The sequence below is a fragment of the Euprymna scolopes genome, chromosome 12 (genome assembly GCF_053919585.1).
Source record: "Euprymna scolopes isolate OS-2025 chromosome 12, ASM5391958v1, whole genome shotgun sequence".
Classification (NCBI taxonomy): domain Eukaryota; kingdom Metazoa; phylum Mollusca; class Cephalopoda; order Sepiida; family Sepiolidae; genus Euprymna; species Euprymna scolopes.
The window spans coordinates 41,742,538-41,760,568 of NC_136493.1; the positions used below are offsets into that span (position 1 = coordinate 41,742,538).

General features: G+C 34.9%; 1 long non-coding RNA gene across 1 annotated transcript in view; it reads right to left on the reverse strand.

The window, feature by feature from the left end:
- Positions 1 to 1,194: 1,194 nt before the first annotated feature.
- Positions 1,195 to 18,031, reverse strand: part of LOC145291259 (uncharacterized) — a 188,720-nt gene continuing 171,883 nt past the window's right edge. The window contains exon 2 of the long non-coding RNA XR_013869370.1: positions 1,195 to 6,899. This is a non-coding gene — a long non-coding RNA (uncharacterized LOC145291259). The remainder of the gene's footprint in view (positions 6,900 to 18,031) is intronic.

Here is an 18,031-nt window from a genome sequence, read left to right on the forward strand (position 1 = left end):
TACTGCTCCTCCCTATCAGCACCAATCGATCGCGTGTAATGAGCATTCTGGATCCTTTATCTTTACAATATTAAACAATACGACATCGCTAATAATCGAATCAGCAAGACAAGATGCAATTTTATGTCACGTGACGTTACATTTATTTATTGTGACGTGATTCATAAGACAGTACTGTTTCTTTTGCTGTCAATGCCATGTTCACTCTCCAAAATACTCTTTCCTTTCCGAAGTTTATAAAATTCTACTAGACATTTACCGAACCATTGGGCCATAACAAACATAGCAATATATTACGCTTTCATGTCATTCGAAAACTTATAAACTGCGACGCATCTGTTAACACAGGTTTCCTGCGTAACTAAATAATAATTATTTATACTTTAATATTCATAATTAATAATAGAAAAGTAAAGAGATTCATGATTTTACCATCGTATTTCCATACACGCTAACAAAGATATAAAAATATTAGAGTAATTGACTCTTTCGATTCGATCCTGAGTTAATCACCCATTTTTCATATATTTGTGACGATTTATGTTAATATATATATATATATATATATATATATACATATATATATACATATATATATATATAATATTACCAATGTTTTCAAACTCGATCTTTTCTTCTTATTTTATTTTCTTTTTTCACTGTCTTTTCTCACTGAACGACAATATAGTTTATCTATCTACATATCTCTCTATCCATATCTCTATCTATCTGTCTTATATCCGTCTCTCTATCGATATATGTATATATGTAACCACCATATCAAATTTACATATTTATATATATATATATATATATGTGTGTGTGTGTGTGTGGGTGTGAGTGTGTGTGTGCGCGTGTGTGCGTGTGTGTGTCTGTGTGTGTGTCTAGATACATATTGTCTCTTTAGTGCATCTCTCCATATAACGACTTTGTCAAACTAATTAATATATATATATATATATATATATATATATATATATATATATATATATATATAATTGACTTTTTATTGACTTTTTGAGTTAAGAATAAATCGCTGACTAGTAGAGGGATTTAAATTACTTTTTTTTAACCTAACTTAGTTAAGGACTAGTTAATATTTGGTATGTATTTTATGTTGTTGGACTATATATGTTACAATACCTTTTGAAGAAAACATTGATTTTATCAAATTTGTTAAATAATTGGAATGTCTTTCTTTTTCTTTAGTATTTTTCTATTTTGTGCTTCACTATCTTTGCTTTTATCTCTAATTGCCCCTTTTTTCAACTTATATTCTCATTTTCTTTCCTTTCCTTATTTAACAATAATATAATCTCTCTACATATCTACCAGACAAATATTTATTCTTCTATCGCTCTCTCTCTTCCCTCTCTCTCTCTCTCTATCTCTATCTCTATTTATTAATATTACCTGTCTTCACACTGTTTTCACTCTCGATTGTTTCTTCTAAGCTTACTTTCCTTTTTCTCTTCCTTTTCTCACTGAGCAGCAATATGGTCTATCTATCTATCCGTCAAATATCCGTCTCACTATCGGTTTATCTATCTATCAATCGATTTTCACTATTTTCAATTTCTCCCCAATATTTTATTTCGCTCTTATCCCACTTTTCGTGCCCCTATTTTCTTGTTCCTCCATTTCGTTATGCTTTCCGGATTTTCTGGATCTCTAAACGCTAAATCTATTACCTTTCTATCTATCTTCAGCGTCGATGTCTCTTTCCTCAGTCTCTCTGCCCTCTCTTTCTCTCTTCTGCACTTTGTCTCACTGTTCCACTCTACGGATATCACGTTCCTCTATATCATTTTCCTTCACAATTACCCCCCCTCAAATCGTCTTCACAACTCACATAAGTACAACTTCCGGTGCGTTTAGGAGGTCACTTACACAAGTATAAACCCACAGAATAAATCAGATTTAGCCGGGCAGTCACAGATGAGAAATACTGCCGATGCTTATAACGGGTTCGATCGAACAGTAAAATGAGACATTATGTGAGCTTACATGATTCTGACTGCCCGATATATTCTGAGTCACCCTGCATGTTTAATAGCATACTCAGAACCACCATATCAAATTTACATATTTATATATATATATATAGATACATATTGACGCTCTTTTGTGCTTCTCTACATATAACGAGTTTGTCAATTTCTTCAAACGATTTTTAAAACTTGGTTAGCAGGTATGCCGTACCTACTGTTAAAAAAACCGCTTGACAAATTTTCTACGTTTTCTAAAATCATTGTTTACATATAAATATTCATATTCTGAAAAATATATATATGCATACTTTTTTGTTCAAACGTAGAACTCTGTATTAGAGATAGTACACACGTCGGTTGTTGATGTCCGTGTTAAAAGTCTTCCTCGAGTTCCCTCCGCTGTTTCGCAATCATCTTCTTTCAGCTCTTCATTTGGGTCTATCATCAAGTTCCGCGTGCATCTGTAGATGATGTAAATGACGCAGGCCACCAGAGTCAGGGTACCAAGCGTTATGATAATGCCAAAACGCATCTTTTCGAGTGTCCGTTTGTCGACGTTCAGACGCCGATAATATTCCTGTGCAGGAGATAAACTCGTTTTTGGATAATCCATGTCGGATAAGGTTCCGGCGTTTCTGGATGCGTTTTTCGGAAGAATATTTGCTCGGTTCGTGGTTACGATGGCGATGTGATGGTTTTGGGTGTCGATGCCGGTGTAGTAATCGGCTATATTTGGCGGTTAGATTTGGCAGGCGGTGGGGACTTGTGCTAGGGGCCAGTTTGCTACGGCCCTCCTCATCAGCCGCTTGGATTACCGACAACAACAGGAATAGGCTTTCAACTGTCATAATAAAACCGCTTTGACCGCATTCTCTCAAACCGATTTAAAAATTAGTTCCAAGGCAAAAACTAAAAAAATGAAAACAACCTTTGTTTGGTTTTGTAGAAATTTTTGGAGTTTGCTGGTGTTAATGTTTTGGTCTTTTTGTTGGTATTTCTTTTCGGTTTATTTATTATTTCTATTCGTTATTTATTTATTGTTTTTTTTTTCTGCGGTAACTATATAATATATTTCATGATATATGTCGTATTCTAAAAAATAATGCATCTATTTGTTTGTATTTGTGGGATATTTATAAATCGTCTGTTTTGTTTGTTTGTAGTATTTATTGAATTTTAGTTTTGGCGGTTATTAATTTTAGTTGGTGTTTTATATTCTATATTGAGTATGAATGTGTTGCTTTCTTTTGTATATGTAAAGTGTTGATTCTTTGCTTTTTATTGCTTAAACTTTTCATCAATCAGCTGAGTAAATAGTTTCATTTATTTTGTCATTAATATAAACAAATGAAAACATAGTTTAAAGAATATATAAAATATAATCGACACGCGTTTGTTTTGTAATCGTTTTCTTTTGTTTATTTGATATCTCTTATTTATTCATTTATTTATGTGTTTGTTTGTTTGGTATCTTCTATTTCTGATGAGAAACTCCTCACTTACGCTACATTACACGCAAATATATACATATATAGATTTCTACTGCCTAAATAACATACGACATATTTTGAAAATATGTTTTTCTTTCAGAGAAGTGAATCTTCGTATTTATGGTTGTCTTTTATTTTTATTTGAATTATTAGAAATCCAGAGTTTAAAGCTAAAACGAAAACAGATTTAAATATTCTAAATAAAATATATATTATGAATCTACTTTAGATTCATATCAGTATTTACATAAGATAACACGTTCTATCGGTAGGACAAAATATATAAAACAAATATAGCTTGAGTAATCATAATTTCTCACTATATGCCTGAGTTATTTATTTGTCTACTTCTTTTCGTTTTCGAAAAAAAAGCACGTTAAAGTGATAGAATAGGTTCAGACTGATATAAAATACGCTATATATGTGAACTATTTACAAATTAAAAAAATAATAGATTGCAATTTAGTTTATAATACACCAGGTTTAACGTGCTTTCATTTTTTTTAAATATTGATAAACATAAACGTTTCTATCACAGCTATTTATATGATCCTATTTACAATGCTTCCTCACAGGACAGACTTAGACACCAGGGTCGTTTTTTTTAATATGGAGAAAAGGGACAAAAATTCAAAATTGTCTCATTCGTGAAGGATTTCTCCTCCACTAACAGAGAACAAGAAATTGAAATGTAGCATCTGAAGAACAGATACTACACTATTTGTATGTTCACAAATGTATTATTAGACTAATTTTTCAAGTGTGCTTTTATGTTCTAACACTAAGAACTAAATATAAGTTTTATACGTACATGGATCTGTGTGATTTTGTGAAGTAATATATTACTCAGTCATCAATAACGCCTTTCCTCTCGCTGGATGACCTTTTGCATTTTATTGATTACATCTTTAAACTAGTTTTGCTGTCTGTTGTATGCATATCATGATCACTGGTTTTAAAATATAAACCTTGTTATACAAATGAATAACGTAATAAGAAAGTAAACATGGAAGGCTGAAGTTATAAAACTACAGTAAATAATCCAATCGATTTTATTGGTTAATTCCCTACGTTCACATTATGTTTATATATGAAATGACAAATTTATTCCTTGACACATAAATAGCAGGCATATACGTATGTTTATACCAGGAATGATTGTTTACGCTTGTCTATAATAACCTTATAATACAATATAACTTTATTGGAATTCGATAATTGGTAATACTTCAATATAGGTAGTAAAAATGAGAATCTATTAAATATGTTGAACGATACAATTCTGCATAAATAATTACATTATTTACTAACTTTTATTACATGTTTAGTCTACGGTTGATTTGTTTCATAATATTTTGTACAAGCTGAACATTTAATTGATACAAATTTAAATTGAATGTTTTCTTAATTCTTCAGTTTATGTTATTTATCTTGTATTCGTTTTTTTCTTCAAAGATGTGTTTGATATCATTTTTTTTAAATAGAGATAACATATGTCATAAAATATTAAATGGAATTCACAGCCATATTTGAGGAAGCATAAAACAATTGACTTTTTTTTTTAATATTGTTAATAACGGTGTATATACGTCAATGTTTATGCGTAAGGTTATTTGCAATTCCTTTGTGTTGTATAATTTCGTTTGAATCGATTGGTTAATATTTGATTTCATAAAACCGTTCACTCAGGTTATGAAAGCTAATTTGCTTCCTACGATATTAATTCGTGAATGCTGGTCCAAACCATAAACATTTTATAAAGAAAAAAAAAGGCTGGATTTAAAACTTAAACAATAAAAAATGGCCACAACATGGAAAAAATGGATTACATAATAACAATAATCAAAATAATGATAAAATTAACAACAACAATAATAATAATAATATCAATAATAATAAAATAAGACTCTTAATGCCTTCTGAATCAACTCAATTTAACATGGCGTCTAATCACATGGTGTGATTGGTCAATATACTCGTACCCTTGGGGATTTATTGTTTTTGTATTTTGGGATTTCTTCGTACGATTCTTTTCATCTTTTTATTTCTCTATATCATTCAGATTTTTTCTTCTTCTATTTTCTTCCTGGGGATTATACTCTTTCAATGTTATACTTTTCGGTTCATTTCACACGCAAAAAGATGAAATAAAACGACATATCCGTGAAACTGTAAGGTTATCCTTGAATGATGTAACCGATCGTAAAACTTCGCAAGCAGTCGTTATATCGGACAAGTATTCGCCGTTGTAATGTTATCCGCCGAAGTTAAAGGGATGCATTGTTAGTATTCGGACACATCCATTTCTGTGCTAAAAACTCCATATTATTGTCAAGGGTGCGATGGTTCTTCTTGGCCCAGCAAGTTATTTTGCAGCGAGCGTAGCAGCAATATCAGATAACTGCCGAGCTTTTAACAATTGTTACGAATTTATTGCGGTTTATCGATTTAAATTAATTTCCGTGTCCAACTTATGGGCTGCCCTTCTTAGGCTTCATGTCAAACAATAAAGTTGCAGTACTTCCGTAAACACGCCGGGAACAGACGAGGATATACGCAAATATCATTTAGTGGTGAAGGTTTCAGATTAATCGAAATAATTATTCACTTTTGGATCGATTTTTATAATTTCTAAATAATATACGCAGGATGTTTGTTTCTGCATCATTTACGTAGGTATTCAAGTTTTTTTAATTATTGAAGCTTGAAGAGTCGTTTCTTGATTCACTGTAAATTATAATGCTTGCATATGTGTAATTTAATAGAGGATAATACATTGATTTTTCCTTTTTTTTGTGTATTTTTTATAATGTATATATATATATATATATTTTTTAATGTTTTACATTTTTATTACAAATATTTATTTTCGGATACTGTTTATTTTCATCGTATTGTTTTCAATTGTTTGTTTTTTTCTGTTTTATGGTTGACTGTAAAATTAAACCGATGTTTGTTTTCTCTTTTTGGGGGGTTTTGTATTTTACTGTTTGTTATTATGTTTTATGAAATATATGTAATTCTTTTAGTGGTTAATTCTTGCTGTTATCATATATGTCATTTTCAACCATTTTCGGCCTTTTTTAAATTTCTTTTTAGGTTAATCTTCCATGTTGTGCAATGTGACTAGACCATCCATCTTTATAAATCTGATACTAGACAACCGTGTTGAAACGTTGACCTAACAGTGATCTGTCCATTTTCACAAGTCATTTAAAAATATAGAGACACAATAAAGGCGGCATGATTTGCATAACTTACGCCATAAAGCAATCAGATATTGTTCTCTCTTTCTTTGTGTGTCTGTGTTTTTTTTTTTGGTTGGTTAAATTGTCAGTTGATGTGGCTCTTCTACTCCTTTATTTAATCCCTCCTTAGTATCCGTTCTCTGTCTCTTCCTTCCATTCAGATCGCGTCACTGTAAGAGAAAACAAAACAGGAAATTAAAATAAAGAAAATAATGATAGAAAAAAAATTTAATATTGAAAACTTTTACGAATAATGCAAGCCAAAAAAAAAGGGAAAAATGTGAAAAAGTTTTACAAAGAAAATAAAAAAATCAGTTTTTTGAACCCAAGTTCCGAGAAATTACAATTTAGTAATGGTAGCAGAAAGTGAATGGATGCGGTAAGCGCTATTATGTATACTTCATTGAACTCAAAGGAGGAAGTAATGCCATGGAGGATTATATCATAACGAGTAAAATATGAACAAAAAATATCCTGAAGAATCGTAATACATAAAGAAATAACCTCGTTGTTACAAAACATATCGCAAACTAAGTCACTATAGATAACTTTATGCATATGGAATTGTCCCAGGGCAGATACTAGTATGAAAAGTTAATCGCAAGGATGAACTATTGAGGACAGATCATACACGTCCCTTGAAAAAAAGTCACGTCTTCCAAAAGTCTTTTAGGATGATATCATAACAATAAAAAAGATACTAATTTGCATCTAAACATAGGAGAGCATACGCTCATTACTATGACTAGGACAACAGCATATTCTTTTCATTGTTTTGACTCTCGAGTGTGTATCCGTTGATATCTTATACGTTTTTATATAAAGTGGTGTAGTCCTCGGTTGATTAACTGTGTCTGTGTCGGATATATACTCGAGAGTCATGACAGTGAAAAGAATATGCTGTTGTCATAGTCCTACTCATGGCAACCAGGTTGCAAATAAAAGTGAAGTAATGACTAAATGAAGATCTCATGACTGGAGAACAGAATTGAATATTAAAAGATAATTTGAAATCAGCTTAAAAATAATACTAATTCAGTTTTCCACATACTCCAATAATCATAAGAGTAACTGGACTTAAGAATAAGAATCTCGTAAACAAACTGGGAAAGTGTTATAGCCTGTTACAGTTTGCAAAGAAAAACAGAACGTCAAAATAAACTCACCACGTGTACTGCAAAACATAGAATAGGTGGGTTGTTCCTCGTTGTCGACGTTCGTCCTAGATTGGTCCACCGGGTATTGACTGACACCTTACGGCTTAGTCTGCCGGTATTTATGGTGACTGGAATAGTAGATTAGTAGATAACATAGTTTAGTTCTGCAACAAGCCCCGCCTCCCAAGCTTATAATGCTGGACGGTGTATCAGTATGCCCCTTTCTCTGTGGACCATGAACGTCTCGGTTGTTTTCATTTTTTCTGCCCGAATGTCGTAGTTATAGTGTGCTTAAGGAGCGCTATATAGCAAACGTGTCCTAGACGGTTTCAATAGCTTCTACTTCTTGGGGGATTCATTGTAAAGAGCCATTGTTTTCATTTTACCTGCAAGAAAAACGTTTTATTTCTATTTTCTTATGTATTAATCGCGACAATTGAATAAAACTATCTATTACTTGCGTGGGTAGACTCCGCTACAAGTAATTAAGAATCAATAACCCTTACCTAGGACTTCACTGGTAATAATCCATCAGACAAAAAGGCGGTATTCTCCCAGGGGGTTTCCAGCAGTGTTGTTAACCTGATGAGATGTCAGTTTTAAAAGACACCAGAGAAAATTGCTCAGCAGTTCTTTCATCTTGTGGAAAAAACAGCGTTACTGCTATTATTGTTTGGCCCGTAATATTCCTGATTGACGTTGACTCTCGGTAAATAATGCTCCAACACTGAGGAAAATAGAGTTGCGACTGATACCTGTTGCGATGTAGTTTAAGTTTTCGTAGTCGGTGAAAAATCACCGGCAGTCACATAAACATTTACGATCGAGTCGGTTGGCAGGGGTGGCCTCATTTAGGACTAGCGATGGAGTGTCCTGCCTGATTTTTGCTTTTTGCTATTCTCATTAGGGATAACTACTTGTGTTCAGTCTACACAGCATCGTTTTTTTTTCGCATTCTGTTTGACTTCTCATAGCCTAGAACAAGAAAAGTTTCCTTTTAATTTTTTTTAATGCATGCGCGTCTGTTGTACTTTGTATTTATTTATTGTAAAAATTATTGATTCAATGGTTCCTTAATTTAAATTTATGGATTCAGTCCGGGCCCAGCATATTATTAGTATTTCTCAATACATACGCTTGTAAGTTTTTTGTCTTTCCAAATAAGGTGACGCTCGCTTAAAATTCACCATCGAAGTTAATTGCGTACCGTTAACGGCCTTTGTTGTTTTGCGTGTTCTAAGCATTGCGGGTTTATTGAATTTATTTCAGGTAATTAAATTAACTATCGAAAGGTCTGAACTCGAATCGACGGGCATTTTATTTCTTTATCATCGGTTTTTATAGTCATATACATTCAGAATTTTTTCTTTATATTTTCCGTCGCCGCCAAACACACGCGGAGTCTGTATTTTATCTTATTTCTGTATAGAGGAATTTTGCATCGTATTTGTTTACATATTTAACATTTTCTTGATAAACATGGACTGTCCTAACCCCAATTCAAATTACCACATCGATTACACGGAGACAGAATCTTTCGATCCCCAAATTCTGTCTAAGCTACGTGTCCATATATGCGTTCTTTTCACTAACTTGATTTTTATTTTCATCAGGTTTTTAAATTATCTGTCTGCTTTTTTTTTATCTTCACAACTCCAGTTTCGACGTCCATCGAATTTTTAATAATATTTTCTTTTATTTTCTGGCATTATTCTGTGAACTTTTGTAGGGTTAAGTTTGGTTTATTCTCTAATATTGTTAGGACACGCCTCATAATCTCCACATCTCGACTAGAAACTGTCCTTGCGCATATATTAAACATTTAAACTTGTCTACGCTGATGTCTGCAAGTTTGAATTCGTCGCAATATTTATTCACCATGGCGGCATACGTAGCGAAATCATCTTCGGCATTCTTCTACAAATTAAGACTCGACAAACACGTATGAAATAACGAGAATTTCATGCTAAATAGTTTTCTAAGAGGTTTATCGTCTCGGCGACCGACAATATCGACGTTTTACGTGGTAAAATAAAATCCACAAACTTATCATGCTCGGCCGTCTCTAGTTTCCGAAATAGTAAATGAACCTTTTTTCTGGTCCGACCACTGTTTGCAGTCGATACATAATTATTCTCACCCCGAAGAAAATAAGCTACAAATGATTTACTTTCTTCAGGTCTGTAGCAGAAATTTTCTAATCGCATTCAATATTGAATTTTGGGAAAATACGGTTTTATTATCGGTGGTTGCATTATTCTTATGACTGTATAAACAGCTCTTCAGTTCGCTGTTATTTTTGCTGACTTTCATCTGAGCGCTTCTGGTGTTCATATAATTGTTGTTCGATTTGCAGTTTTAATAATTGTTCAAATTTTTATTTTGTAATGTTTCCATTTATATGATGGTTAAAATACTGAATTAACTGAAATGAGCGAAACCGAGTTCAGATTAACCAGGTTTTAGTATTTTAATAATAACTGGGAGGAAAGGAGGAGTAATTTTTTTTTTACTTCAAGAACTGCAAATATACGTTGACCATAGTTTTAATTTTTTTTTTTTTACAGAGTGGTAACCACTTATTTAGGCCCGGAAGCCACCCAGTGATAAAGATTATTGCAAGTACATTACGTTAGTGTGAAGATTGGATGAAGTGTTTACTTAAGGGGGCGGTTCATTAGGAATTTGTTAACGTTGGACTTGAACACATCCAAGTTGTAGTCAGGTGGGAAGCAGGCAGACGGAACAGAGTTCCACAGGCGTGCAGTTCTAATAAAGAAGCTTTGTTCATGGAATCCACGTTTTGATTTGGGCACAGATAAAGAGGGGGGAAAGTTTTCACAGTGGATTCAGCTAGACGGGTGTTTTTCGGGAAAGATCGGCGAGGGGGGACCAGAGATCGGAGTTCAGACGTGCACCTGCCATGGAAATAACGATAAAACAAGGATAGGCTCGAAACGTCTCTCCTTTGGGAGAGAGGTTGCAGGGTAGAGAAAAGGGCATCCCCCACTAAGCCACGAAGTCTATTTTGTACTCTGTCAAGGCAGGATAGGCTGTTTTTAGCAGCTCCTGTCCAGATATGGCAGCAGTATTCCATCCTTGGACGTACTTGGCTTTTATATAGATAGAGAATTGCATCAGTAGTAAGATATCTTCTGGAGCGGTAGAAGGATCCCACAATCTTTCCAGCGACCTTGGCTACAGACTTGATGTACGTGTTCCATTTCAGATCATGAGTAAAGGTCAAACCAGAAGCTTGTCAAAACACGGGGCCTCTCCCAGACGAGAGCCATCCATCCTAATTGATGCCAGATGGGAGATCAGAGCGTTGATGATGTAAGGATAGGAGTTTGGTTTTAGATGCATTACAGGTAACCAGCCACCTCTTCCCACCACTGAACCACGCGCTCAAGATCTGAGGAGAGAGAATCAGAGAGAACGTTGTCATTTGCAGCCTTTGATGTGTTGCCGTAGATGGTCGTGTCATCAGCATAGATGTCAACGAATGATTTTAGTATGTGTTTTGGGAGGTCATTGATGTAGATCAAGAAAAGAGTTCGGCCTGGGGTGGACCTCTGAGGGACTACAGCATTAATACTGTGGGCCTCTGATTTCTGCCCATCAACCACTACTCTTATGAGCCTACCAGAGAAAAATGATTTAATGATAGAGAACAAATTTCCAGTTATACCGTGGCTGGAAATCTTGTGAAGTAGGCCTTTATGCCATACCCTATCAAAAGCCTTTGATATGTCAAGAGCAATTGCCCTAGAAATGAAGCTTTTGTCGAGAGATTCGCTAATTCTATGTGATATAACTGTTAGCGCGCCCTCTGTAGATCTAGCAGAACGGAAACCACATTGCGTGTCACTAAGAAGGTTATTTCTGCTGAGTTGATTGATTATTTCTCTATTTAATATGGATTACAGCAACTTATTCATGATACTCAAGAGACTTATTGGTCTGTATTGAGAGGGAGACGACTTATCACCTGCATTCTTAAATACAGGACATACTGATGAGGTTTCCCAGGGTGTTGGAAAGCACTTCACCTTAAGGCAACGCTTAAACAGTTTGGTAAGTATGGGGGCAAGTTCTGGTTGTAGCTTTTTAACACTATAATTGGAATACCGTCAGGACCAGTTGCTTTACTGAAATCAAGGTTGTTGATTAGCTTGGCGACCTCACGCACAAATATTTGTATGCTACCTAGCGTGTTGTCTGTTGTAGGAGGCTTACAATATTCTGAGCTAAAGTAGATATTTTTAAAGAAAGCGAAGCAATAAAGATTTGTATAGGAGCATGGACCAAAAACGAGAAAAAAGACAGACAATTTGCTCACCAGAACAAAATATGAAACTTGTAAGACAAATGTAATTGCTGGCAAATTGAAATAATCAACATAACTTCTGTACATATATTAGATGTTTATTAGTTGTTAATTTTCTTCGCTCTCGTGTCAATTGTATGGTGGCCCGGGGGTCAATGCTTAGCAAAAGAAGTCAGAGATGGCTTTGCGGACGTGTTCGAATCTCCGGAAAAGGACAAGAATAGTCACCTCATACACCGATAGGTGCAAAAGCATGAAACATTAGTGTATGTATAAAAGAATAAATATTATTTAATTTCATTGTAAAACTTCTTTAAGCATTCTTAAGGATGGACACTGTCTGAAAAGTAAAAATTAAAAAGCAGTCAACCAGCAACGTTCACGACTTCTGTCGTTCTTACCCCTGGGTCGTCTAATTTCTGTTCCCGGATTGCGCGTTTATTTATTATTAACTCCTTTCATTCTCCTGGCAATTTTTTAAGGGCACGGAGGTAAAAGCTTAGCAAAGTCAAAGGTGACTGGGTAATCTCTCGACCGGCAGGAATTGTCACATCCTACACTGATGATTGCGTAAGCATTAATCATTAGATTCTATATGTTACATCATATATATATATATATATATATATATATATATATACTCGGGTTTTTTTTTATTATTCAAAAGTAATGGACTAATGAATTCAACGAGGTTGTTAGATAGTGCTCAATAAAAAGAGCTGATAATACTTGTTTATTGTTATATAAACATGCTCACATCCCGCTGCTACAAATAGCCACTTGTTTCAATCAAACAACAGATATCATCAGGCAGCGACTTGACTATTCAAAAGTTCAATGAATAAGGTTATTCATTGAACTTTTGAATAGTCAAGTCGCTGCCTGATGATATCTGTTGTTTGATTGAAACAAGTGGCTATTTGTAGCAGCGGGATGTGAGCATGTTTATATAACAATAAACAAATATATATATATATATATATATATATATATATATATATATATATATATATATATATATATGGGGTGTTTTTGTGTGTGTGTGTGTGTGTGTGTGTGTATTTAGATTGAGTGTAAGATTAATCGAAAGACATAGAATGGGGGAAACCAATAAATAATTCGTGTCGTTAGTGGTCTTTATTGAACGGTGTGATTTGTTCTGCTTACGTAAGTCGTTAAGATAATAATGGCTCATATAAAGCAGTTTTATCTTTTTATCCTTCATGTTGATTGTCGCGTAACTACTGGTCAGTGAATAATCAAAAATGACTTCAATTTACGTGTCTCCCCGTTCGTGAAGAGGCTCGAATAAAAGCTCACGTTTGAAAACAAAAGCACGTATACTATACTGAAAGGGAGAAAGCTATTTATTATTGACAGCTTAAAAGCTGAATCAATTTTACACGAATACATCTGGTAGGGGAACCCAACTTAGCTTTTGTCTTTAACCCTTTTCATTTTTTATCGGTGTTTCGCCGTAGCAGTTTTAAGACATTTAATGGATTGGTATCCAGGATATGTAAATTAAAGGGAAGATCGTCAATGAAATGCACTACCTGTCATGACCTACGGTAGTGAAACATCGACCCTGATAACTAGCCAAAGTCAAATCTTGGGAGTAGCACAAAGGAAGATGGAGGGGATATTTTTAGGTATCGTTCTACAAGAAAGAAAGACAGCCATCTGGATCCGCCAACAAACAAGACTTATTGACATCAATACTGCCATCAAAACATCCACCACAGATCGGCAGGGCACTAGCCAGACAACATGACAATAGATGATCTACTAGAACAACAAAATGCACACTTTCTGAACAAAAGAGGGCAAAGGGAAGGTCAACAACGAGATGGAGGGACGACCTGATACAACACATAAGTCCCATGTGGTAGCGGATATCTTCGGACAAAATTAGATGGCTTAAGTCCGGGGAGGTGTTCCTCATTAAGTGATAAAACCGTTATTGATATTAATTATTGATTGAACTAGAATATCAACCAAGTAAGACGAAATAGGAAATCCCCTGAATAGTTTAATTTTAGTCTGCATCATCATCAATGTGAAGGTAAATATACATTAAGGACAGTCTTTCTCCCCTCCACATCTAGTCGCCGTCGTCTTGTTAAAAGATGTACCATAATTATCTCCGTCTCTACATAGGAGTCAACATTCTCTGACCATGTTTCTGTTGTGTAAAACAGCCTGTCAAAGGAGGTCGTGATGATGCCTACCAAGTCCAGATATGACAAATAGTTGTACACAATATCTTATAAGCATCATTGGTTATAAAGGTATAGCTTTTGAAATAGATAAAATTGTTTTTTTTTCTTCGGCATCATGCGGGTGATTCCACGAACAGCGAGAAGATACCGAATCACTTAGCCAATCAGAAGGCACAACAATTAAACGACAACACTCTTCAGGGGCTATGCTTCTGCAGAGAAGAAAGGCTTCCTAGTTACAACGGTAAGCTCCTTATTTAGAGTATACCGTTAGTAATTATTCATAACTCATAGTGGTATCTTGCTACTCGATGTCATTAGGCTTCTTTGGGTCGATAGAAATAAAAATCTATCGATTAAGCTAATGTATGCTTAAATCCGTATTGCATATGCTTCCGATGAGATAATCACTAAAGTGTCCCTGCATATTATTTAATGGCTATAAAACAAAAGCTATTTGATATTTATGATTGAAAATCATTGGATAAGTTACACGTAAAGTTAGGTTAATTTGTACCAAATACAGTCTAAGTGTGCAAACGGATTGTGAATTGTATTAATGATTGAGTGCTTGGTATATTTAAGGTCTCGCTAATGTCATAGTTACTTATTTTACGATGTTCAAAAGAAACATATCCATAAAGGCGACAATGGTGTAGGTGTAAGGCAAAAATGTGTCAAACTATTTAACATGTAAACACTTTGGGGTGGAATTTTGAGATTTTGTTAGAATGAGTATCTGAAATCGTTCGGTGTAATACAGCAATAAATATGGGATTGAATGTCAGAAAACACGTATTTCACGAGGAATTTCGCTCAGTGAATGGCGCCACTAAATTCACGAAGCGTCAGCGATCTGCAGAGGTTACAAGATCTAAACTACGATCTGCCGAGATCAATGCGCATGTTTGGTTAATACCTGCCCGGCTATCAAGTATTGTCCGTGTCACGTCCTGCCTTCCCTATTTTCCTCTCCTCCCGCCGCTTTAGCCCCACTAAACTCTCCCTATCTCTCGGGGCATACGTACATATAATTTAAGTCGCTGTATGGGTAATAACTTTAAAGAAATTCAGAATTACTTCCTTTTTAGTCAACAAAACTAAATGATAAGTGTATGTCTTTATAGTATGGAAATATATAAATTAATATGTGGTATTCAAATATTTAATCATGTACATTTTACATATTATATATCCGGGGTTATACCGATTAAAATAAAATAGTACCCTGTAGATGTCTTTTGAGTATTTTCAATTTTTATGTGAACGTATAAAGACATTTACTTTTCCTATTATACATGTTCTTATTCTATTTCTTTTCTGTGCATTTGCGTATCTGATACTATGTATGCATCTCTATTAGAAAATCTTAACATCAAAGAATAATCGGCAATCGCATATTTATTTCCGTTACGGCACTCCCTCCTTTGATTATAAGGTTGACCTCTAAAATCACACATGCCTCCTTCTTAGTGCAACTACACCCTACTATTCCTCGCTTAATTATGAAAGAAGACTATTTTGTTATCACTATAATAGATGCTCTTTTTCACCACATAAGGAGTTTAAATAGGAATACATATTTTCTGAACCAGCTCTTCACATTCCTAACTTTAAACATTCCTAAAATCCGTTTTCTTTGCGTATGCAAATATTTTATTTCTTTTAAAATTATAACATTTCTTCTGAATAAACTGTGTCTTTCAAAACGTAGTCTAACATAGAAGGTAACACAAATTTCGATTTTTATCAATTACGCAATAAAAATCCCATCATATACCTGTGTTAATTCTTTGTTACAATTATTTCAAGGTCAGCGTTTTATTTTTAATCACACTAAATCATACATATCACACATTTTTTTAAAACCCACTCTTTCTAATAAATGTTATAAAACTATGTTTACTATCTTCATGACGTTTACAATTTACTATATGATTCTTACGATTTTACTATATTTAACATTTAAAGCATATACGGAATAATCGCGCTGACAAACCGGTTCTCGCCAGATCACTGACGTTATGCAACACCTTACGGCAACACATCAAAGGCTGTAAATGACAAATTTCTCTGTGATTCTCTCTCCTCTGATCTCGAGCGCGTAGTTCAGTGGGGGAAGATGTGGATGGTTACCTTTAATGCATCTAAAACCAAACTCCTATCCTCACATCATCTACGCTCTGATCCCCATCTGGCATCAATTGTGATGGATGGCTCTCGTCTTTGAGAGGCCCCGTGCTTTGACAAGCTTCTGGGTTTGACCTTTACTCCTGATCTGAAATGATACACGTACATCAAGTCTGTTGCCAAGGTCGCTGGAAAGATTGTGGGATCCTTCTACGCCCCAGAAGATATCTCACTACTGATGCAATTCTCTATCTTTATAAAAGCCAAGTACGTCCAAGGATGGAATACTGCTGCCATATATGGGCAGGAGCTGCTAAAAACAGCCTATCCTGCCTTGACAGAGTACAAAATAGACTTCGTGGCTTAGTGGGGGATGCCCTTTTCTCTACCCTGCAACCTCTCTCCCACAGAAGAGACGTTGCGAGCCTATCCTTGTTTTATCGTTATTTCCATGGCAGGTGCTCGTCTGAACTCCAATCTCTCGTCCCCCCTCGCCGATCTTTCACGAAAAACACCCGTCTAGCTGAATCCACTGTGAAAAATTTCCACCACTCTATATATGTGCCTAAATCAAAACGCGGATTCTGTGAAGAGAGCTTCTTTCTTAGAACTGCACGCCTGTGGAACTCTGTTCCGTCTGCCTGCTTCCCACCGGTCTACAACTTGGATGTGTTCAAGTCCAATGTTAACAAATTCCTAATGAACCGCCCCATTGAGTAAACACTTCATCCAATCTCCGCACTAACGTAATGGACTTGCAATAACGCTTATCCCTGAGTGGCTTCCGGGCCTTGATAAGTGGTGACCACGGTGTAAAAAAAAAAAAAATTAATTAAAAACGCTGAGTCTAATTAGTACCAAACTAGTGACAATTTGGGAATCCTAGGCGCTGTATATACTCTCCGTTTACCTCGGCATTTGTTTTCAGCCATCTTGTACATACGCTTAACTTGCCACTTATATTTAACAATGTCGACTCAGGAGAGGTGTGGTTGGAGACTGCGCACCTCCTGTTATATTTCACGCGCAGGCACCCCTAAGTGAGTATCCATAGTCGGGCAACGACTGAAGGAGCCTGTGTTTATTTAAGTAAATGTATCTGAATCTGTTACTTCATGTTTTATGCGTATTTTGAACAGGATATTAGTTAAAGAGTAAGTAAGTACCAAAACAGCATTGTCATATACGTGAAAACTAAATATCGAGTGGCTACATTTGATACGACATTTAGAAACACCGATTAAGGTGGGTGATAACAGACTGACTAGAAGTGCATCGTTCATACACGTTGACCTAACATACATAGCATGAATTGGACTAAATACAAAGTATATAATGGCAAGTCAACTGCAAAGAAAGTAGACAATCTTTACTAACTCAGAAACTTCTAACCACTGCCAGAATCATATCTCTATATGAAGTCAACATTTGCCCTTACGTTGCCACATTTCAGTTGGGGCACA